The following is a 24,714-nucleotide window of genomic DNA, read 5'->3' as shown; positions in this document are numbered from 1 at the left end:
ACATCTACAGAGGCTGTTTAAAGGTCTTTAGATAGTGATCTTTGGGAAGAGCTGGCTGAAGTGTCTTCCTAGTAACCAGAAGATCCTGGCTTGGCCTGCCAGTTCTTCCGTGCAAGTCTTGAGGGAAATGGGGAATGTCTGTAGTTTGGAATTTGCAGGTGTTGTCCTGGACCATCAAAGGGAACAGTTGCAAGTATTTTCTCAAGGCAGGCACCATGGCTTGGGTGGCTAAAGCACCTGTCTAGTAAACAGGAGATCCTGGGTTCAACTCCCAGTAGTACCTTGTTCTACGGGTTTTGTCTCCTCTGCTCACATTTTCCTGTGTCTTTCTAGGAAACAGAAGAGACCTCCCTTGGTATCCAAGTCATTGCTTGCTAAGGAAAAGGCTTCTTTGGAGAGAAACATTGGAAAGAATCAAATCACAAGCCTGGAGTTGATGAAAAGGCTGCTGTGACTGGCATTGGCATGGTGGTTGCTTTGACTGCAATTGCTGCAACACAAAAGCCTGCACCACACGTCCTTGTGATTCGCTGGGGATGTCCACACACAGATGTCATGTCATCTTCCTTTTGATTGTCACTGATGAAAAATGGAGCAGCTGGGAGAAAAGTCCCAGAGGCACTTGCCAGGTAAAGTAGAGGTTAGAGATGCAGCACCCAGTGGTGCGTTGCCAAATCTGTCCACTCCTCCCACTTTTTGGTCAATCTTTTGAAGAAGCAGAGAAGACTGCCTCTGCCTTGCAGTGCAAATGCTTCCAAAAGAAACCGGTCATTTTTTCTGACAAGTGTTGGAAGAGGCACCTAAGAAATGTGGAGACAAGGAAAAGGTCATCGTAACTCAACTTGCATCCATGACTCTTGAGGCCACAACGCAGAGCACTGAGCACTGTACGACCACAGCTGGGGACAGAAGGGCCTTTTTCAAAGGCATTTTCCACTAGCAGGGTCTTCTCTGTTCACAGAATTTCTGATAGTTTGATGTCTGCTGGCACTGGAGATCACTATTTTGGCATCTCTCTCTCTGTCTCAGTGAGCACCCGCTGTGGTTGTTGAAAGTCTGTGATGGGATCTATGGGATGCAACTGAACAGTGGGACCCCTGAGCCCTTTGTCCCACCACCTGGGCTCCCTCTCACACATGTGATGCTGAGACAAGCTTGAATCTCTGGCAGATATTGCACTTACACAGACATCCGTAGGTAGGGACACAGCCAACTGAATTACATGAATGCTTCTGCAGCCACTCATAACACTAATGATAGAAAGTCGCCCCCCCCTACAGCTCTGCAGCCTTGCACCCCTGGATCATACCATCTTGCCTTAATCAGAAGCCTGATCAGTGTGAGTTTATTACACAGGGTCCACCCCTCCCTCACTGTGAATAGTACATGAACCAGCCTTGTAATGGAGCTGAGATTCCCAAGAACTTCAAGCAAAATACACCAGTTTAAGTAGAGCATAAAACAGATTTATTAACTACAGAAAGATGGAGTTTTAAGGATTATAAGTGGTAGGAATTAAAAGATCAAAGTAAATTACCATGGAAATTAAAGATAATTCACAATCTAAACTTTACACCTTATTACACTAGGCGTAGTTCAGTTATGCACACAGGAAGCTTAATGCTCGAGCTGCTGCACATGCTGGGCAGGCTTAAGGTCGGGCTCCCATGGCAGTGAGAGAGAAGACTCGGCCCCTGGAGGTGGCAGGCTGGGGCTTCCTGGATCCCATTTGCTCACAGCCAGCGCCCTGCCCCCACTCCCAAGTCATCCATGGCGCCCCCAGGTCGGCCAGAATGGAGCAGCAGTTTTCACTGCACTACGTCCCACTTATGGCTTACAGGCAACTCCCAGACTCACCACAGTCCACCATCTCGGCCAGAAAGGAGCCCACTCAGCCTCACCATTGCTGCTTTTCCTTCCCCCCAGAACCCGTTCTCCTGGGCTGCAAGGAGCCATCCCTGGGATGCCAAACAGGCAGCCACAGGGGTCTGTCTCCCAGCAGCCAACCGCACCTCCATGGGTCAGCCCTCAGAAGGGCAGGTGGGGGTTTCCTGGATCCCAGTTGCTCACAGCCAGCCCAGCCTCCACCTCTAAAACCATCAGTCATGCCCCCAGGTGGCCAGTAAAGGAGCCGCATTCTCACTTGGACTCAGCTTTGCTTGTTTTCCTTTCACCCAGAACCTCCCTTCTTCTCTGGGCTGCAAGTAGCCACTCCTGGGACGCCAAGAGGCAGGCACAGGATTCTACCTCCCAGCAGCCAACCACACCTCCCAGGCTTTTGCCGAATGAAGGGTGGTGCTCTACTAACCCCACTAGCCTCACCGCTTCTTCCCTGCCTTCCTCAGCTCAACTTTCCTCTATTGCCCCATTCCTGCCTCACTTCCTCCTTTGGCCAGTCACGCAAAGGAGCCCAGCAGGAAGTGAGAGCCTCTATAGGCCAACCTCCAACAGCAGAGGTGGCCAAGCCACAAGCCTCCAAATGGTGACTGGCCTAACTACTCTAGGTTCTCCAGCCTGACACCAAGGTGCTTTCTCCACTGCTGTCAGCATCCTCTGTCATGCAGGGGTTGGAGTTATCCCAGGGACAGGCCAATAGGAGGAGTGCCCTTTCTGAATAACAAGGGGATCTGGGAAAAGGAAGCCAGCATGTTTCTGCCTGGTTTTGAACCAGGGACCTTTTGCGTGTTAGGCAAATGTGATAACCACTACACTACAGAAACTCCACCTACTGGGTTGTTGCTCACTCTGGCACAGACCGATGGACAAATCTAGAGAATGTGGTGGTAGCCCCTCGATAGGTCAGCTGGCAGGGCAGAGGACTGGAGCCAGCACTCAGGAAGTCGTCCTTACCTCGCCCGTGTGACTCCAGCTTGAGGGAGAGCTTCTTTTTCTTCTCCTTGCTGACAAAGAGCAAGAGAAGAATGAAAGGTCAGGTGGGCCAACTCGGTGCAGAAGCCCATGCTGTCTTTTCCTGCTGCATAGCCTGAAATGAGGGACTCGTGGCAGTTAAAGGAACTGCTGCACTCTCAGAAAACATCCCGCCCGTGCATAAAGGAGGATAGAAGAGCCTGTTAGTCTAGCACGCTCCCAGCTGAACTGTTTCAGCAGCTGCTAGGTTTCTTTTTGGCCTGTTACTTTTCTGTCTGGGATGTTGTTGTCAGCTGTGGCACAGAAAAAGGACGTCATTGCGAGCTGCCCATGAAGATAAGATTAACTTTTGCCTTCCTTGCTCGGCTTTACTTGCTTCCTCACCCTATTCCTGCCTTAGTTCCTGTGTTACCTGAAGGCAACGGGGGCCCAGCAGTACGAAGAGGAAGTTAGACAGCTAGACCCTGGTGGCAAAAGTTCTACCACCGCTTGCCACCCCACTCTCTTCTCCCAGCTTCACATATTGACCGCCAGGGACTTGGTGCCCAGCAGCGCAACGGAAGGCAGTGGACAGAGCCACCCTCGCCTTGAAGCTCTGGCTCATTAAACCGTATCTTCAGTCGCTGATGGCCAATGAGAGACCAACAGCGCTTGCCATTTTAGCACTTGAAAATGCCATTGGTCAGTCACTGGATCTCTTTAATGCTGTTACATAACAAATGAAAATAGAATCTCAGTGTGACATTCTGTACCTTTGGGGGAGTGTGCTGTAACCCCCATATTCCTCATTTTCATATAATCGTGATCTTATATACAGAGCATGCCTTGTAAGGTATCAGGGGAAAGGATATGATCTGCTGAAAGTCATTTCTCTACCCATAGATGTTTACCATTCATGCATATGAAGTTATGAGAATTGTGCAGTGTGGTTATCACTATGCTGTAAGGTGGGGGAGTCAGCCAAATATTAGCTCCCCAGTGACAACAGCAAGGAAAGTAACCAACACCCGGACAGGGTGTCAAACAACCCATCAACAGCCATTGTTCAGCAAGGGAGCTACAGTGCAATCACTTACCTGCAAGAGGACACCCCAGGGGAATTGCTCAGACTTGCTTGGAGAGACGCAGTGATGCTCACCTGACTCTGAAGGGGGAGCAAAGCCAAGAGGGAAGAAAGGACATGATAAAAGCAGAGACATTTGCCATGCTTTGTCTCTCTCGTCCACCTACATCTACAGACACCCCCACACCAAGCAACTGAAGCGCTGACGAAAGGGGAGAGCCTGGCTGAAAAGCCACCAGCCGGCCTGTGGTGAGAAGCATCTAAGTTTGTAAGGGCATTGAAAGGGTTAAGATCAGCTTAGAGTGCATTTTGCTTTTATTTCACAAAAACAACGAGGAGTCCGGTGACACCTTAAGAACTAACAGATTTATTTGGACACAAGCATTCGTGGGTAAAAAGCCCTCTTCTTCAGATGCATGGAGTGAAAATTGCAGATAGAGGCATAAATATATATTGGAACATGATGTAAAGGGAGTTACCATACAAGGGGAGAACCAGTGTTGAAGGCTAATTCAGTCAGGGTGGATGTGGCTCTCTCCAAGTAATTGACAGGGAGGTGTCAATACCAAGAGAGGGAAAATTGCTTTTGTAGTGAGCCAGTCACCCCCAGTCCCTCTTCAAGCTCAAATTAATGGTGTTAAGTTTGCAGATCAGTTGTAACTCTGCAATTTCTCTTTGAAGTCTGTTTTTGAAGTTTTTTGAATGGCTTCTTTTAAATGGCTACTTTGAATGGCTACGTTTAATTGTGTTATTGAATATGAACATGTAAACGTGTTATGGAAGTCCCATGTGGTCTAGTGGTTAGGATTCTTGGCTTTCACCCAGACAGCCTGGGTTCAATTCCCCACACAGGAACAATGCAGAGCTTCTCCTTGGAGGGGAGACAGGAAACAAAAAGAATGGGAAGGGATCCTGCCAGCAGCAGAGCTGGATAGAGTTGGGAGCAGTACTGGATTTGACATGGTGCCATAGTGCTAGGCCCAAGCTCTGAAGGGACCTGTAACAGTAACTTCCTCCCCTCTGCAGAAAGGGAGCCTCAGAGCAGCCTGGATTCAGTAGGGGAGCTGAGACCCCATAGGGCCCTGGGAGCTGTAGTTCCTTGACCAGCTCCCTGCCTTGGAGCAGAGAAGGAACATTTCCCAGCATTCCCTTGGCTGCTATCAACAGGAAAGGGAGGGGGGAAGCTGTGAGACTCCATGCGCTGCAGCTTGCTGTGGCTGGGGGGCTGGCTGCTAGAAGGGGGTGCCACCTGTGAATAGGGAAGAGGTGTGACCAAGGAGTAGAAGGCTTTGGCCCAGGTAGCACCCTCAGAAGACTTCCCCAGACAGGCTTAGGGATGCTGGTGTGACCTCGCCTGGCAGCCCCCAAAGATGGAACTGGGTGGACTAACTGGACAGGGCCCCTCTCTATCTGAAGCTGGGCAAGGGAGGTATGTGGATCCCACCAGAAGGTAAAATGGTAAGTAAGGAAGGGGAGGCTCTACTGGACCTGGACAGCTTCAGATACAGGACAGGAGGATTTCCACTTCTGAGCCATGAAAATAGAAATTGACTTTTCCTTTCCAGATGTATCTAATATTCATAAAGGGAATCTAGCCCCTGCCTTCCAGATCTGAACACCTCAAAATCAGGAGTGCTCAAGCTCAATTTGGGCAGCTGTTACTTCATTTCTCCCAAATCAAATATGCTGATCCACTGTCATTTACTGTAGAAAAAGTAGGAGAAAATTGAGCAACAAACGTTGGGGTCTTCACAGTGCTAACGAGGGCTGGAATTGCTATTTTCAACAGCCATTACACTTTTTTTTTAGTTTTGTTTGTTTAAAAGGAAGACAGTGATATTGCACTGGCAAATTCCCCATAGAAACAAAGAATGGAACAAAAGAATAATAAAGGCACCTCAACTTTCCTCATTTATGTAGGACGGTCTTATTAGATGGATCCAGACATCTTCCAATCACAGAAGCTGATAATTGTTCCACTTTACTGCAGTTCTGTAACCATGCAGGAACCTAGAGGAGGAAAGTGCCTAACTCCAGAGTCTGCAGCTGCCTAGGGCCAGTGCTGAGGATTTAGAGTCCCTAGTGCTGCCCTTGCAAGGTTCAAGCATGCTCAGCCTTGGCATTGCCTCCGCTCCTGCGGCTAGTAGCTGCAGCTGTCTAAGGCTGGCCTCTGGCAGTTGCCCCATGGCTGTAGCTAGAGAAACTACAAGTGGCTCTATGACTCCTGGGGCCATTAAGCTAGAGCACCTAAAGACACTGGAGTTAACCTCAAGGAACAGAGGTCACCAGTAGGAAAGGAATGTCGGGGGAGCAGGGAAGGCGGGAGCAGGTCAGGCTTGCAGAGGGAGCTTCCAGCTGGTTGGGAGCATGTCCAAAGTAGAAAGGAAACAAGTATGGGGAGAGGTGGTGGTGACCAGGTAGCAGACTAGCATGTAGATGGGAGCAGAGGGAGAGACGCTGGTGTCTTCAGATTCCCAAGGGCTAAGTCCTCACTTTGGGGAAATGGTGTTTGCAGGTGGCTTGCTCACATGGCAGGATGGGGGCTGAGGGAGGGATCTGTCAGAACTGATCAGGTGTCTGCTGGCTTTAGGACTTTGAGCTGAGACTAGGACCACATGCAGTGACTGGTGACATGGGGGGGTACTGGAGACATGGCTAGAGAAGGTCTGAATGAGGAAAGAGATAAATCTGTGGGGAGTTTCCTTGGTCACTATGAAAGTTCTGCTCACTGTGGACACTGGTAAACCCACATGGGTGTACAGCTCAATAAGAAAACCCGCGGGCTGAGGGAGCTGTGTATGGCAATGCATATAGTCATGGAGAGGTGTGTGATCAAAATGAAAAATGTCTCTGAGGTTCAGTACCGGGTATACGAAGGCACCAATGGCACTGCCCCACCAGGCCCACACTCGGAGCCCACAGTGACTACACTGGGGCCCACAAATATGTTTGGTGCCAGGGCCAACAAAAGGTTAATCCAGCCCTGACTGCCTGAGCACTATTTCAGCCTCACATTTTTGGGTGGAACTCCCACAGTGAGAGCTGCAGAGCACTCCCCCGCAACACACACGCACACACTCGTCCTGGTGTTGGGAGGGGAACAGGAGAAAGGACAAAAGAAGAGATGAAGAGAAAGGAGGGAGGGACAGGTGGATGGAGGAAAAGGTGAAACACAAAGGACAAACCCTAATGTCCCCATGATTCTAAGGGACAAAATCCCAGGTGCGGAATAAAATTCTGCCTCCTTAAGCTCATGTTTTTCCATGCCTAGAATTCAACTCTCACCAGATGGATCAGAACTGAACAGGTTTCACACCTCCAGGAGGCTCTTACCTTCTAAAGCAGGGACGGCTGTTTTCTAGTAAAATCACTACAAGGGAAGGAGAAAACTGGAAAGAGGTTTCTCCTGGCGCTCACGTCCGTGAACCAGAATACTCTCTCAGTCCTCAGACAGAGACCTGGAGAAGGAGACTTGCTGAAGCAAAGCCACAGGGGTCTCTGAGGTTTCCCTAGCCCCTGGCCCCTGACTGATGTCAGGATCTCTCTGTGAGGTCACCACCTGCTCACCAATAGTCTTTGACCAATAGTGTGAGGTCCTGCAAAAGGCCTTTGTGATGTCACTGCCACACCCCGCCCTTGCTGTGCAATGTCCTGCCCCTGGCCAGGCACTTTGGAGCTTTGAGCTACTCCCTGTGGATCACCCTCACTCAAGGAGCTTTTCTATAGAGCATCCTCAGATGTCTAAGCACACGAGTGCCATGGCAATGAACTGACACACATGGCACCAAGATGAGATCATTAGTAGACCTAACCTATAGGAGAAGGACACCCCAGCATTAGTAGGGGAGAAATCCCTACTGAACATGAATTACACCTAGCAGCCCCTGCGTGGGGTCGGGCGGGGGTGCGGAGGGGGGAGACCTGGGAAAGGGATGGATGGAAAATGTCTGTGCAGCCGGGACATGGCCGGGGGCGAGGGGAGAAGAGCAGGTGACCCCTGAGGAGCGGGGAGAAAAAAGGGAGGGCTGAGATCCCCTCGGAATTACCACTGCCCCCTCCGTGGAGACCCCCCTCCTCTCCTGTCCTGCCCCCTTTCTCCCTAGAGAGCAACAAGCAACATCCAGGCTGACAACCCCCTTCCTCTCAAACCCCTGAGAAGTTCCCTGTTCCCCTCCCCCCATTGTGCCCCATTTTCTCTCCCCTTTGCCAATGGCCAGTTCAGATCTCAGGTTTGGGGTGTTTCCCCCCATTTTCACCTGCAGTGATTTGTCCTTGTGTAGGTGGGAAATGGTTCCCCCGAGTGATTTCTGAACTGGGCAGAGGCTGGGGGGGGGCCTGAGACAGGGACACCTCTGGGCGGGCTGGGGGGGCCACTCTCTGCTGGCAACAGGGCGTGGGAAGGGCCAGGAAGGGGAGGGGGGAGCAAGTGTCCCCCATAGAGAGGGTCCAGCCCCAGGCTGCTACCAGTAGCACATTCCTATCCTGGCCGGGGGGGGGGCTTTCTCCAGCTGGGACCTGCCCCCTAGGCAGCCCCAGGCTCTGACCGCACCAGCCCCGCCTGGAGCCCCAGTGAGTGAGAGACCCCGGAGGGGGAGGGGGAGGGAGCACTGGGCCCTGACAGGAAAGTGACTCTCTCCCTCAGATCTTGGTGTTTTCCTCTCATGTTATCAAATATGCAGTTTGTGACACAATTCTTTGCAAATCTCAAAGATTCAAATAAAATAACCTAAACATTTGCCCCACTTCTCTCTAGTTGTCTATTTCTAATTGAATATGCCCTGAGATTTTCCTGTCTCTAATTATAAAATAATAAGAAAATCTCAGATTTACACCTTTTTCTCAGATTATTGAACACAAAATGTTTGCAAATGTTTGCCCATTTCCTCTTATTCATTTATCAAGTATTCATGTGAAACACTCAGATTTTTACCTCCTATCAACAACTGATATAAAATCCCTCTGATTTTCCACTTTCCTCTCTATAATTTGCAAAATGGATCCAAAATCTCTGATTTCCACCCTTTGTCTTTCATTTCTGAACACTGATCTGAAAGCTCAGGTTTCCCTCTGTGTCATTATCAAATGTCAATTAACAATCCTCTCAAGTTTTGTGCTGTTCCTTATGTTTCTAAATCCCAAAAACTTCTTCCTTCGGGGAACCTGTTGCCCTGAGTCGCTCTCCATTCTGGATGTTGCAGGGGATTAAATTTCCCAGTGATTGTCTTTCCCCTCTCCTTTGAGGATCATTTGTTCCCTCTTTTAGCTCTGTTAGATATTTGCCAAAGAAAGAGACCAGCCTGATATTTAATACACATCAAAGCCAGAGGCCTCCCCCTGTTTGGGGATCAGTGGTTCGCAGCTGGTAGTGGGAGAGTTGGCTGGCCCCTTTTCTTTTCTCCAGCTGGCACAGGATGAGGGGGTCACTCTGAGTGCAGCATGTCTTGAGAAGTATCCCAAACCACAAGACAAATGGTCTCTGTGAAGGGTTGCTTCCCACAGTGCTAAGATGTAGCCACCTCTGGCAGGATCCATGGTGGCTACTATTTGCTAGTGACAGGCCACGGAAATTTCTTACCTATTTTGCCCCTCCATGCCAGGCCTGCACAACATACGGCCCACGGGCAACGTGCGGCCCGTGAAGTCTCACTGTGCGTCCCGCAGCCGGGAATCAAAGGGCTCTGGGCTGCCCGTAGCCGCGGGGAATCCAAACCCCTTTAAAGTTCAGCCGCGGCCGGGATTCAAAAGGTTCTGAGCTGCCCGCAGCCGCAGGGAGCCCAGAGCTCTTTAAATCTCAGCCGCGGCCAGGATTTATAGGGCTCTGGGCAGGCGGGCGGGGAGCTCAGAGCTCTTTAAATCCCAGCCACCAGGGCCGGCTTTAGGCCAATTTAACCAATTCCCTTGAATCGGCCTCGCTCCTAAGAGGACCCCGCACCCAAGCCCCAGTACCAGCAAAAGCCAGTGCGCTGTACCAGGGTGGCCCAGTTTCCCCAGGGGGCAATTTAAAAGGCCTGGGGCTCCCAGCAGGGGCTGAACCCCAGGCCCTTTAAATTGCCACTAGAGCCCTGCTGCTGGAGCCCTGGGGTATGGCTGCGGGGCTCTGGGGGCTATTTAAAAAGTCCAGGACTCCCATTGCTTCCTACCTCCCCGGCCCTTTAAATAGCCACTGGAGCCCCGCCGCTTCCCCAGGGTTCCCGCGGCTATTTACAGAGCTGGGGCAGTGGAAGCAGGGGCGCCCCGGGCCCTTGAAATAGCCCCCAAGCCCCAGGCTGCTGCTGCTACCCTAGTGGGAGGGGGGGAGGAGCAGGAGAAGGAGGAGGAGAAGGAGGCACTCACCATAGAGGATGGGCTGTACCCCCTGTACCTGCACCCCCTGCCCTGCCTGCAGCCAGCCCGTCCCCAGCCAGCCCCTGCTGCACCCCCTGCCCGCACCAGCCCCGCACCTCCTGCCCTGCTTGCACCAGTTCCTGCCTGCAGCCTGCCCATCTCCAGCCAGCCCCACACCCCCTGCCTTGCCTTCAGCCCTGCACCAACCCCTGTCTCCAGCCAGCCCTGCACCCCCTTCCCTGTCTCCAGCCAGCCCCTGCCACACTTGCCTGCCCTGCCCGCACCAGCCCTGCACCCCCTGCCCTGTCTCCAGCCAACCCCTGCCATACTGCCTGCCCTGCCCGCACCAGCCCTGCACCCCTGCCCTGTCTCCAGCCAACCCCGTACCCCCTGCCTTGCCTTCAGCCCTGCACCAACCCGTCTCCAGCCAACCCCTGCCGCACCCCGCTGCCTGAAGCCAGCCAGTCCCGCACTCCTTTGTCTCCAGCCCTGCCAACCCATGCCGCACCCTCCCTGTGGCCCTGCCTGAAGCCAGCCAGCCCACCCCACACCTCTTGTCTCCAGCCTGCCCCACACCCCTTGCCCAGCCTGCAGCCAGACCCTACCTCTCGCATCCTCCCCCTCCCCCACCTCCAGCCAGCCCCATGTTCACTGGTGCCCTGCAGTTCCGAGGGAAGTAACCCTGCACACCTGCTTCAATGAGATGGGCAGGGAGCAGCTGGGACCCACACATGTGCACCCTAGCACACCCTAAGGGAGTGGCAGAGCTCATTTCTAGTTCAGACCCATCTTTTTAAAAAAGAACTTTTAGGTAGGGTTAACATACATCTGTACTTTCCCGGACATGTCAGGCTTTTTGGTTCTTAAATCGCCATCTGGGAGGAAAATACGGACATATGGTAACCCTACTTGGTACAAAAAATACATACTGTGGCACAAATTTTTATAGGGAACCGGTTGTTAAGAACTGAAAGGCTTTTTTTCCCCTAATCATCCCTGCGGGGCCCCGCCAAAAATGTTCAAATTGGGCCCCTAACTTCCTAAAGCTGGCCTGCCAGCCACGGCCGGGATTCAAAGGGCTCTGGGCTGCTCGCAGAGATTCCCGGGCCGCAGCTGAGGTTTAAAGGTCTCAGGGCTCCCCACCGCCACGGGCAGCCCAGAGCCCTTTGAATCCCGGCAGCAGCTGAGATTTAAAGGGCTCAGGGATCCCTGTGGCTGCAGGCAGCACAGAGCCCTTTGAATCCTGGCGGCAGCTCCAGGGGATGGAGTGAGGCTGGGATTTCAAGGGCTCAGGCTCCCCTCAGCAGCAGGAGCTCTGGGACCTTTAAATCCCATGCCCCAGCCCTGAAAAGCTCCGGGTTCCCCAGTCGTCAGAGCCCCAGGCCCTTTAATTTGACCCTGAGGGCTCCCAGCCACCTCTTTGGCTGGGAGTCCCTGGTTGATTTAACATCAAGTAACACCTCCCCACCACCAACCTTCCTTTTGACCCACAGCTGTTTTGGTGGGGCGGCGCTGGGAAGGAGGGTTTGTTTCTGCAGGGCTGGGCGGGGTGTTTCCGCCAGGCTGGGAGGTCCTGAGTGGGGGTGTTTCCGCAGGGCCGGGGGGGTTTCGGTCCTCAGCTGTTTTCTTTGGAGTATTGTGGCCCTCGCTGTTTTACTCAAAGTACTGTACAGGAACTTTTCAGGGGGATTAAGGCAAAATGCCACATTTATTAGTAATACAGGTATCAATTAATACTCTATGATATGCACATGAGATATATATCACAGTCAATGCATTCACGCACACACACAGACATAAACACACTCCGTCTTGCTGTTGTTACCAACTAGTTGCTCCCCTTAACTGCACTGGCCAGGTGAGTTAGATGGGGAGGGGTGGAGCCGGGCTTCTACCGATTCCAAATCGATGGTCTCCGATGGTGACAAGACGAGATCCGGGGTCTCTTCTGCAAGACACCTCGCATTTATAGCAGCTTCCCTCTTATGCAAATCTAGACCAGATTCAAAATCTGGGTCTGCGTCCATTGGTCTTTGTGCTGCTTTCTCTGGGTGTTGTCCCAATGCTGCTCAAAGAGGTGTTTTCTAAAGAAGGTGCTTGCTTCTAATCCCTGAGGCCATCAATATGTCTGCTCTTCTTTATTGGGCCCACTTGACAAGTTGTATTGTCCTTTGCTCTGGCTCCCATTCCCTCTTCAACTGTTGTAGCTGTCTGGAGGTGGGTGTCTTCCAAGCCTCACTCATTCACACCTCATTCAGTCAATAGAGCAATTGATTACAGAGTGCGGGGGAAGATCTTATTCTACTTCTAGCAAAAAGGCACATGTTTTCTTTTACTTTAACTATACTATCCTTAGGGGCTATAACATTGATACAAAGTTTTCTACCAATTTTCTATATAGGGATCTATACAAAGTTGTATGAAAATAGAGAGGCACAATGCCAAGTCATATGAATTACAAAATAACATCATGCCGGATGCAATGTCATAAAGATAAAGATACTTAATACAAAATAACACAATGCAACGTTATAAAGATTTATAGAGATAGTTAATACAGAGATTTCTCTACATCACCCACTTTACGAGTTGTGCAGGCCTGCTGACGGCATTCGCAGGGGCTTCTTGCTCGTGTGGATTCTCTGATGCTGGAATAAGGTGAGAGCTGCGATTGGAAGGAATTTCCCGCACTCACTGCATTCATAGGATCCCTCCTTGTGTGTGATTCTCTGATGCCGAATAAGGTGTGAGCTTGCGACTGAAAGTTTTTCCCGCACTCAGTGCATTCATAGGATCTCTTCCCTGTTTGGATTCTCTGATGCCCAATAAGGTGCGAGCTGCGACTGAAAGTTTTCCCGCACTCATGTGCATTCACAGGGCTCTCCCCTGTGTGGATTTCTCTGATGTTGAGAAAGGCCTGATCTTGTAAGTGAAGTTTTTCCCACACTCAGCACATGTATTTTTTTTTTCCTTTTCCCTGCAGATTTCCTGCTGTATTCTGGTTTTCCTTAAGGCCCTTCTGAGTTCCCTGACAGGAAATAAATTTATCCAGTTTCTCCCCTGGCTGGTTTCCCTGCTCTTTTTCTGGTCTGTGCTGAACCTCACACGTCATTGCATCACCTGCTGTGATAGAGACAGAAACCTCAAACAGGGATGGAAAGGGGAAGGCCAAACCAAAACAAGTGCTGGAGAGAGGACAAATAAAAATCAGGAACTCAGCTCCCCCCAACAGGAGAGAGGAGGGGATCAATTCAGCCTTCACATCCCATCCAACTTCACAGGGGGAAGGGAGAAAGCTACTGCCCGGTGTCTGCTAGCATCTAGAGGAAGCCTTGAGCTATATTTACCCTGCGGATGCGACCCCTGCTATGGACAATAATGAACTGAGAGACTTCCCAAGAGCTTTGTAGGGCATCCTAGATGTTTCCTTCAGGCACTTACAGATTCTGAGTTGGTTTAATGTTTCCTCATCTGTGCGGGGAGATCTCAGGATCTCTCTTTCCTCTGAACCCTGGAGCTCTGGGACCCATGGCTCTTCCCCTTGTTCCAGCTGGGAGATCATATCACGTTGGAAAACCAGAAACTCCGCTCAGATGAAAGAAAACAAAGGAGTTCAGTTGATTTCATACAACTTGATCATCAAAAACATTCTGTTAATTTATCTTCAGTGCTTAGTGTGACCTAGTGTGTCTGGGGCAGTCCTCACTGAAAATGCCAAGGTCAGAGCAGGCTGAAAAAGGGAGAGCAGATGCTCCCCATACTGGTGGTTAACACTGAAGTTAAACTCACTGACCAGTCACAAACTGTGCTTCTGATCCCACACACTGGTTAACGAGACTCTGAAAAAAGAAATCACACGGCCCCCTTTATTGCATGACAGTTCTCTGACTCCTAATCAGCAACTAGGTCCCGTACAGTGAGAGGTTATTTAAAAACTCTGCTCACTGTGATACAGCATGGCCAGAGGGCAGCAGGAGAGTGATCCTAATTGGATCCAGGAAGTGGGTGGGTAGAAGGTTAGCCACATTACCCTAGGTTTGGATCTCATCCAAAATACCATGCTGCCAGCCAATCCTTTAGCAGTTAAACTAAATGTTTAGAAGAAAGAACAAATGAAAGAATGAAGTTAAATTCCATCCTTCCAGACAATTCTTTAGCATCTAAACTAAAGGTTTAAAAGAAAGAAAGACAGAAAGAATTTAAATGGAAAAGCAGTCAGATACATTCCAAAATGGATATATCAGGTTCTTAGCAGTATTGGTGAGTTGCTGGCTTGAAAGTCTGTCTGAACGCATCCACAGCTTGGATGGGTCATTCAGTCCTTTGTTCCAGGGTTCAGTTTGTAGAGAAGTTGCTCCAGAGGTAGGAAGGGGGATTGAAGACAAGATGGAGATGATGCAGCTGCGCTTTATATTCCTTTTGCCATGTGGCTTGTACTTCCTGTGTCCCAAACACAAGCTTCACAGCACATGGCATGGAAAAGCTTTGGAGGTTTCAGTACACAGGCAAACCCCGGCATGTCTTGCTGACTCAATAGGTGTATCCCCTTGGTCCATAGGTTCATTGTACAGCTGATGACCCTCAATGGGCCATCAAACATGCTAGTCAATGTTGATGCCAATATGTCTGGGGGTGTCACCCAGAAAAACTGCACAAGTCTGGAAATACAGATATACCTTACATATCTGTAACTCACAATACAAAGGTGATAGAAACATAGAAACAAAATTATCATACTTGGCAAATCATAACATTTTCACTGACACTTTACATGGCATACCTAGCATGATTCATTGCAATTTTATCAGATTCTATTATTTTATTATTAATACCAAAGTGTCTCACAATTTCATGCAGTCTCACACTTGCTAAACTAGTGAATTCCCAGGACCAGTTCCCCAGGTCCTTGAAGATGCCAAACATTGTGCTTATGAGGGATTGAAATACCCACATATCTGCTGGGAACACACACACAGACACTGTGTCAATCTGTACCCCTGTGTTCACTCTTCTAGAAAATTATGATCAATTTTGTACCCAGTATGGCTTGTGAGGTATCATTAGAAAACGCATAACCTACTGAATATTATCCTCCTGTTAAAATGTGTAGTAACACTGTATGTAAAATTGTGAGATTTTACAGTATGATATTACTGAAAAAGTTACAGTTCTGGGGAACACCCACAGACCAGTTCCTCAGAGACAGCAAGGCATAGAGCTGGTCAAACAGCCATTCTCCTGCAGGGGGAAGGTGTGAAGACATTAAGGGCTGGTCTACACTACGGGGGGAAATCGATCTTAGATACGCAAATTCAGCTACGTGAATAACGTAACTGAAGTCGAATATCTAAGATCGGATTACTCACCCATCCTCACCGCGCGGGATCGATGTCCGCGGCTCCCCCTGTCAAATCAGCAACTCTGTTGGGGTTGGTGTTGTTCCGGAATCGATATAAGCGCGCTCGGGGATCGATATATGGCGTCTAGATGAGACGCCATATATCGATCCCCGAGCAATCGATTTTAACCCGCCGATACGGTGGGTAGTCTAGATGTAGCCTTACATTCCATCACAGGGACCTATTGAGGCTGTTGTGGAAACGACCACAGGATTAATATTTGAATCAGCTCAGCCTGAGGCTCTTTTCTTGGTTACAAGCACGCAGGGGGCGACAGCTATTGGAATACTGTTCCCGAGCTAAAAATCACACAAGCCTTTTACAGCTTAAAACCACAAACAATGACACATACGTTGCACGTTAATTTCCTTATTTGGAATATATTGCAAAATATGATGCAGGTCAAAAGCAAGCTGAACAATCAGTTTTCCATATTTGGCCTTTCCTGTTATTTTTATTACACCTGGTGATATGGGAGCAAGACTCTCCATGTCTCAAGAAGTGTCACTACCAACCTAGGCCATTTTCACATGCTGGGGTGCAATCCAGATCAGCGAGGAGTTGTGTCATCTGTAATCCTGGGTGAGATTCAGTGTTCTGCTGCTGGAGCTCCCCTGTCTGGATACTCCCAGCCAGCGTTCAAGGACGCACTGAGTGTCTGTATGATAAGTAACCCTGGACTGGCAGCTCTGACTCCAGCTGCCTGCTTGTTACACCCCAAGCACATTCTGGTTTGGGTAGAGAAGGCTCAGGGTTTGAGAGAAGGCTGGGGGTAGGAAGCTTCTGTTCATTATGCTGGACCTAACCCCAGTTTTACTTGAGTAAAGAGGAGATATTTGACATTGTGTGATGCTGCTCCTGTGCTCTGTTCCAAAAGTGTTCTGCAGCAGAGGAGGGTCTCTGGTAGTATGTATGTTACTGGCCTATTGGGGTGATGCTGAAACAGGACAGGGTACAGATGGCATTGTGGGGGTGGCATGAACCTTCACTCTTCATTTCCCCTTCCAAGAACAGAAGGGACAGGAATCCTTACCCAGCAAGACCATCGTCTCATAGTTCCCCTGCATGACATCTCTGTAGAGGGCTCTCTGAGTGGGGTCCAGCAGAGTCCCCTCTTCCCTGGAGAAATACACAGCCACCTCCTCGAAGGTCACCGGCCCCTGAAAGAGCAGGAGTCCAATACTCAGTACCTGCTGACCCACTCACAACCCCACTATTCACGGAACAGCAGCACCAGGGAAATGGAAGCTCCGGGAGGCACATGTTAACAGAGTCCCACCCCACCTTGCTTACAGCAGCCAGGAGGCATCAGAGGGTAGAAAGAGAGAACCTTTGTGTCTCCCATCTGACAGACAGAAGCAGGGTCTTCACATTTATCACATAGCTACTAGCCAGAGCTTAATATAGGAGATGGGGCTGTCTCTGGACCCTGATAGTGGCTCCCTGGTAGGAATCCAAGCACTCTCCAAATAAAATATATGGAAGAAAGGGGAAGTCAATCATAAAGAATAGAAGTTAGAAGGTCAGAATTGTAGTGCCCATTAACAAAGGTTTAGAGAAAATAGAGCCTATCAAACTAACGGGATATCCTTATTGGATGAGATCAAAAGTTTGGTTGCAGCTAATAGTATTGATGTAATATACCTAAACTTCCGTAAGGGACATGACTTGATTAGCACAATATTTTTACTAAAAAAACTAGAATGATACAAAATAAACACGGCATACATTAAATAGATTAAAAACTCTGATAGTAAATGGGGAACCATGATCGAGTGGATTTCTTTCTAGCAGGTTCCTGCAGGGATTGGTTCTTGGCCCTGTGCTATTTAACATTCTTATCCATGACTTAGAAGAGAGTACAAAATCATCACTGATAAAGTTTACAGTTGCCACAAAGATTGGGGTTGGTGGTAATTAATGAAATGTCAGTAGATTCAGGCTCCATCACTGAGAGTCTGGGAAGTTGTCCCAGCCCTGGCTGGAGGGTTATTTCCTGTTCCACAAAGAGAGGAAGTTCCATTCCAACTCCTGTGCCTTGAAATTAGGACCTATCTGACACTACACCCCCATATTCATCATAGTGGTATGATTATAATATGATTAGGACATAATTATGATCTATTTTGTAGAAGATGCATCATGTGTGGTGTCACTGGAAAAGTTCTGATTTGCATGAATATGATTATCCTATTTGTGTGCACATATCATGTTCGTATCTGAAGTTATGGATATTGACTCTGTATCTGTATTTCAAATGTGCTTACTCTGGGTAACACCCACAATGAGCCTTTCAGGTACAACAATGAAGAAGCCAGACAGTGCTGATGGCTCAACAAAGACAATGGACTGTGGAAGAGCTTAGCCTTCCTGTGAATGTTTCAGCCAGGCCTATGAGTCATGGCTACTATGACTCAGCAGGGCCTGTGACCAGACCACATGACACTAAACTCCATTTTAGTACCTGTATTTTTCCACAAACTGGACTAGGAACTGAGTTTGGAACAAAAGGTTCCCACCATATGGAAAAGCTACATAAGGTGGGGTGTGACATCATCTCTTTGCCCTCATTCTCCACACAAGAGAACTTCTGGAAACACCTGAGAAACAAAAACAGGATGTGGGGGAAGTGCTGCTCCCAGGATCAAGAGATTTCTAGCTTGTGTATGGAAACTTGGGGGACTTCTTGTACCATCAGTCAGGGTGAGAAATTGCTAATTCAAATTCTATCCATCTAGTATGTTAGGCTTAGTCTGAGTTTTGGTTATTTGCTAAATAATCTGCTTTGATCTGTTTGTTATCACTTATAATCACTTAATCTATCTTTCTGCAGTTAATAAACTTGTTTGATGCTTTATCTTAACCAGCGTATTTTGAGTGAAGTGTCTGGGGAAAATCTCAGCTTGTTGTGCACATCTGTCCCATATCGAGGGGAAGGGGAACTACATTAATGAGCTTGCATTATAGAGATCCCTGTGCACTATAAGATGGTATCATTCTGGATTTATACTACAGCAAGTGTGCAAGGTTGGGGAGTGGGAAATTGGCTCTTGTCTTCTATCTGTCCTTGAGTGGCTTAGGTAACGCACTCAGGTAGCTTAGTTGGCTGCATGGCGCCACCTGCTGTTGTGTTGGGTGATAACAGGCCCTGGAGAGGCTGGCGAAATCTCCAGCAAAGCAGTGTGAGAAGGGCCAGCCCAGCGTGAGGGTTAGAGGACACAGCAGTTCCCAGAAGCTCCACAAACTGCCTCCTGGAGGTGACAACCCATCACGCCCTACACTACACAAGTCTCAGCAGGTTTGTCGCATGCTGTCCCCTCCCTTTCTCCACCCGAGATATTTCCTGCTTCCCACCACCTCTAGCAATTCCCACCCTCTTATGCATTTACTGCTCCTCAACCTCCAAGCAGAGCCCGCCGCCCTGATAATCTCTTACCTGAGCCAGCTCCATTGCAGCCATTTCCTTGCCCCTGGGAGGACGAGATGATCTGCAGCGAAACATGGATGTTATTCTCTGGCCTGCCGGGGTGAAAAGGGCAAGGTGTGAGAATTCAGACTAGGCTTTTGTCCATTCCCCAAGCCGATTCCCCCCAGCCTTTCCCCTGCTAATGCACATTCTAGGTTCTAGCACACTGTGAAGCACAGAGTGACCTTATTCCAGTACAGGCCTAGATCCCTTCCACCAGGGTGTAACCCTCTGACACATGGGGAAACCCTCCCAGTAACAGTCTCTCTCTTACACATATCAAGTTTGCGGACAACACCAAGCTGGGAGGGGTTGTAAGTGCTTTGGAGGATTGGATTAAAATTCAAAATGATCTGGACAAACGGGAGAAATGATCTGAAGTAAATAGGATGAAATTCAGTAGAGACAAGTGCAAAGTACTCCACGTTGGAAGGAACAATCGGAGGCCAGAGAAGAGCAGAAACAAAGGAGTCACTTTGGGGGATTCTCCCTGTCATTGTCCCCAAGGCAGCTGTCTCAGGTTTACAAAGGTGTTTCATGTTCCAGCCTTTATACAGTCTCTCCTGGGAGTGCCCCTTTCATGGACTGGGCCTAGTTTTAGTTTTTGGTAGTTAACAATCTTGGTTTATTGTTCATCTAACCAGTATGTGTGGATTGAAGTGTGTTGGAAACTCTGTTTGGGATAACAAGCTGGTGCATGTCATTTTCCGCTGATGAAATGACAGACTTCATATGAGCTTGGGTCGTTCAGTAGCGTGCCGAACAGTGCAAGATGCACATTTCTGGGGGAAAGTTGGGCACTTGAGAATTTGCTGGTTTTCTCCTGAGGTGTAATTCATGAGTGGCTGTCTAGCAGCACTCAATACTGTGTAGCTGGGAGTGAGTTACATGCTGGAGACTGTGTGTTAATTGGCCAAGAGGGGCTGTTCTCGAGGGAAAACAGTGGAAAAGGCACCCCATGCTGGAGGACTGAGGGGACAGCTATTTAACAGTCCAGATTGTACTCTGGGTAACATCACAGACACTCATTATGACAGAGCCTCTTACAACACAGAGAAAGTAAATCCATGTCCCAGAAATCGAAGACTCCAGACAGAGGGCAAGTGTCCCTGGCACTGCTTCTTGCTGACAGAGAGGTTCAGAGACAGTGCGAGAATCCTGGGGAAGCTGGGAACAGGAAGCATGGGCTGGCGGGGTTCGGTGGAGAAAGGGAACAGGAAGGGCAGGGATATTACTGAATCCAGGATCTCAGCAGTACTAGATGACAGGATAGCACATAGTGCAGCCCATTGGAAAACACAATCCCAACTATACATACAAAATGATGGGGTCTAAATTAGTTGTTTCCACTCAAGAGATGGATCTTGGAGTCACTGTGGATAGTTCTCTGAAAACATCCACTCAATGTGCAGCAGCAGTGGAAAAAAAGTGAACAATGTAGGAAATAATTAAGAAAGTGATAGATATGACAGAATATCTCATAGATCATATTTGAAAAAGCAGCAAATAAATCCATGATACACCAACATCTTGAATACTGCATGCACATGTCACCCCATCTCAAAAATAGATATATTGGAATTGGAAAAGGTTCAGAAAAGGGCAACAAAAATGATTAGGGGTATGGGACAGTTATGCCAGACCTAACCCCCAGTTTCACTTGAGCAAACAGGAGATATTTGACACTGTGCAATACGGCTCCTGTGCTCTGTTCCCAAAGTGTTCTGCAGCAGAGGAGGGTCTCTGGTATTATGTGTGTCACTGGCCTATTGGGGTGATACTGAAACAGGACAGGGTACAGATGGCATTGTGGGGGTGGCGTGAACCTTCACTCTTCATTTCCCCTTCCAAGAACAGAAGGGACAGGAACCCTTACCCAGCGAGGTCACAGTCTCATAGTTCTCCTGCATGACATCCCAGTAGAGGGCTCTCTGAGTGGGGTCCAGCAGAGAACACTCTTCCCTGGTGAAATACATAGCCATCTCCTTGAAGGTCACCAGCCCCTGAAAGAGTAAGAGTCCAACACTAAGGACTTGCTGCCCCACTCACAGCCCCACTATTTGTGGCAGAGAAGAGTGAATCAAATGGAAGCTCTGGGTGGATCATAGTCAGGAGAGTCCCACCTCGACCTGGCTCAAAGTATCCAGCAAATGCCAGAGTGAGGGGATGAAGAGAGAGCCCCTTATCTCTCCCAGCATATCCATCACCCCCCTACTAGCCACTGACTGATACAGGAGATGGAGCCCCTAGCAGGGTCCAGGGAGAGCTCGCTGGTAGGATGCCCAACACCCTCCTCATTGTGAGGAGCGGGATATGAAGGGAGAGGCAGCTCCAATAAGCCTGACTCATGGGTGTCCCCTTTATATCTCACAGCAGCTGATGGTTAATGAGGTCAGGCTCCAGCACTAGGAGTCTGGTCAGTTTGACTAGCTCCATGTAGGTGGGTTATTTTCTCTCTTCACAAATTAGGGCATTTCCACCTCCAAACCTCCTGGGTCTGTTCCTAGAATCTAGGCCACTTAGTAAAGAACTCCCAGCAGGTCTGCCACACCCTGGCCTCCTCCTTTCCCCACGCTGTGAATTTCCTGCCCCGCTCCAACCTCCAAACCAGACTCTGCAAACCTTCCCACCTCTGGTGTATTTGCTCTCCCTTTCCTCCAGCAGGAACCCACCAGCAATCCCGCGATAATCTCTACCTGGACTGACTCCACTGCAGCCATTTCTCTTCCCTGTCCCACGCCAGGCTCGGATGAGCTGGAGCAAAACATTCTGCAGCCTGTCTGGGGGAGAAGGGCAGTTGTGGGCGTTTCAGAACCGGTTTTACTTAATTTCACATCACAATTCCCCCAGGCCCTTTCCCTGCAGACAGACACCCTAGATTCTGTCATGCTGGGAAATGCTCAATCTGTTTATTACAATTTAGACCTGGTCCCTCCTGCCAGGCTAAGTCCACAGACACATTTTTAACCTCCCTTCTCTCTCCCCTCACCCCTTCTCTGAACACAAGGCTAGAAAAGAGCAGAACCAAAGGAGTCACTGTGGGGGATTCCCTCAGACACTGACCCCACGGCAGCCACACCCCAGCAGGGGGAATATGGAGTCAGGAACTGGCTTTTGCTCTGCTGATCCTTGTTTTGTTCACTGGAAAGTGGTTCTGCCCCAGGATGCAGCAATACATGCGTCTGGGTGACTAGAGAGCTGGAAATCTCTCCCCCACATTCATTTCTCCCACTGCTCCTTTCAGTCTCTCCTTCCCCTGTCCTCTCTCCCTGCCCCTCTGGCTGGGACAGTCCCATTCCTGGGGGCTTTGCTCTCCCATGGCTGGATTTCCTCCTGGCAACCGCTAATGGGAGGAGAAATGAGGTGGTGTTGTTTGTGCAGAGTCACTTTCTTGCCAGACCCTAGGACATTCCCTGAGGTCTTTCAGTTACCTGGAGACTCTGGCTCAGAATTTAGTAGTAACAGGGCCCAGAACTGCCCTAGGGGGCTAGGACCAGCTGCAGAAAGTCATCCCCTGGGCCGGGCAGAGAAGAAGCTTTAATTAAGGTCACTTCCCAGCACAGAGCCCCACTGGGGGAGCAGCAGCTGCCAAGTCTGGTCTCCCAGATCACAATGGAGGCTGCAGCATCTGACCCAGGAAGCTGAACCCCAATATCCTGAGCAGAGAGGGACAGAGTGTATGAGCAGCTTCCCTCCTTTAGCTCTCTGGGGAGAGCAGCTAATGGGAGTCCCTCCTCACAGGGAGAATGGCTGATCTCATTTGACCCACTGTCCATCTGGAATCACTCCTTGTCTTTCCATACAGTGACTCTGGACTAACAACGGTCTCAATTACACCAGATTTCAGAAAGAATGAGTTCAGAACGCTGTGGAAAAGACCATCGTGTGGCAGTGCTGACTCCCTTCCCACCTCCCTCACCCCCGCAGATCTAGGACAAGGACTGGGGGCAAAAATTTTCCAAATGGAACCGAAAGTTCCTGCAGTTTTCAAAAGAGGAGAAAAGTAAATTCTGTGATTTCACACTAACAGTGTTTGCTAAGTGGACAGAAAGTTATCACAGTGACAGGGCACATGACTGGGGAATGGACTTGGTGACCTGGTGACTAGGAGCCAGAAGTCTGGTACAAGTTGACCAGAGAGAAGGATCATGGTTAGCAGCAGCCCCCAGACACCCCCTAGTACCCAGAACCCAGACCCCCCTGCCAGGGGCCCCAGACACCCCCCAGCCAAGATCCCATCAGATATTCCCTGGGACGCAGCCCCCAGAGTCCCTGGCCAGGGACCCCAGATACCCCTCAAAGTCCCACCGGCCAGAGAACCCCCACCACACCATGATTGCCAGGTTGGGAATCCCAAAGGGTTCCCCCCACCAAGAGCCCCCAGCAGCCAGGGACCCCCTCAAGGGACCCCCCCCCCCACCCACTGGGAACTCAGTCCCTCACTGCCTGCCTAGGAACTTCCCCACCCTCCAGAACGATCTACCCTGACATTTGCCTGGGACCCCCTCCTCTGCCCAGTGTGACCCCCTGATGCTTTACAGTGCGACCCATCACTCTGCTTCCCTGGCATGCCCTCACCTAGTGCCAGGGTTCCCCTCCCTCAGCTTTGTGCACTGGGCATGGCAACAAAGCCAGGAACCATCGGGGGAAGCACAGACAGAGCCCCTGGCACAGAACCAGGCTCCCTCTAACCCTCTGTCCCGCCTCCCCAAGAGACACCCACCCCCACTGTTCTGCCGCCACCAGGCCCCCAGCGATACCCACCTCCAGGACCCATAGCCTCAGGGATGGGCACATCAGAACCACCAACCCCGAAAACCACAAACGTCCACAACCCACCAACCTGACTAGGGTACCCCCTGCCCAGCCACCCAGAGGCCTCCCCCTACCACAATGCCCCTTCAGCTGCAATCTCCGCACACAGACACCTTCCCTGCCCCTGCAAGTGTTACCTCACAGAGTGTGAGAAGTGGCTAGAAAGTTAACACCACCTCCTGCTGGCCAGTCACACAGGCAGAGGGAGCCTGGGGAGTGCTTCTTTAACAGGAGAATGGAAGGCCTGGAGGGCAAGAAAGATCCACGGGCTGTCACTAGCAAATAATGGCCACCATGGATCCACCCCAGAGGCGGCTGCATCTTAGCACATTGGGAAACAACCCATCATATTCAATTAGAAATAAAACAACTAGAGAGAAGTGGGGCAAATGTTTGGGGTATTTTATAGCAATCTTTGAGACACGCAGAGAGAACCCTGTCACAAACGACATTTGATAACAAGAGAGAAAACCACCAAGATCGGAGGGGATTTGATGTTGCTATTAAATAACTATTGGAAACGGGGGACTGTTGGACTGGATTTTATATGACTGTCCAATACATAAACAGAATGTGATGGTCCCCCCCGGCCACGGGGCAACCATTCACGTGAGCAGCTCAGAGCCCTTTGAGGAGTTGATTTAAGGGCGGGGGGGAGCTGGAAGGCTCCCTGGACAATGGAAGGGGGGCCGCAGGGGATTTGGGAAATGGGGTCTGGGCAGTCTCCATGTGGGATGTGCTCTTCCCTTCCCTTCCCTGCCTTGGCAGAGAACGGGAAC

General features: G+C 49.9%; 1 protein-coding gene and 1 non-coding gene across 4 annotated transcripts in view; both read right to left on the bottom strand.

Moving 5' to 3' along the window:
* Positions 1-24,714, bottom strand: part of LOC127041341 (uncharacterized) — a 227,248-nt gene that overhangs the window by 126,969 nt on the left and 75,565 nt on the right. The gene's annotated exons all lie outside the window — the stretch shown is intronic.
* Positions 2,648-2,720, bottom strand: TRNAV-AAC (transfer RNA valine (anticodon AAC)). Its single transcript has one exon. It is a non-coding gene; the product is annotated as a tRNA-Val (tRNA).

Source organism: Gopherus flavomarginatus (assembly GCF_025201925.1).
Source record: "Gopherus flavomarginatus isolate rGopFla2 chromosome 13 unlocalized genomic scaffold, rGopFla2.mat.asm SUPER_13_unloc_2, whole genome shotgun sequence".
NCBI lineage: Eukaryota > Metazoa > Chordata > Testudines > Testudinidae > Gopherus > Gopherus flavomarginatus.
This window is presented reverse-complemented; position numbering and strand designations above follow the sequence as displayed.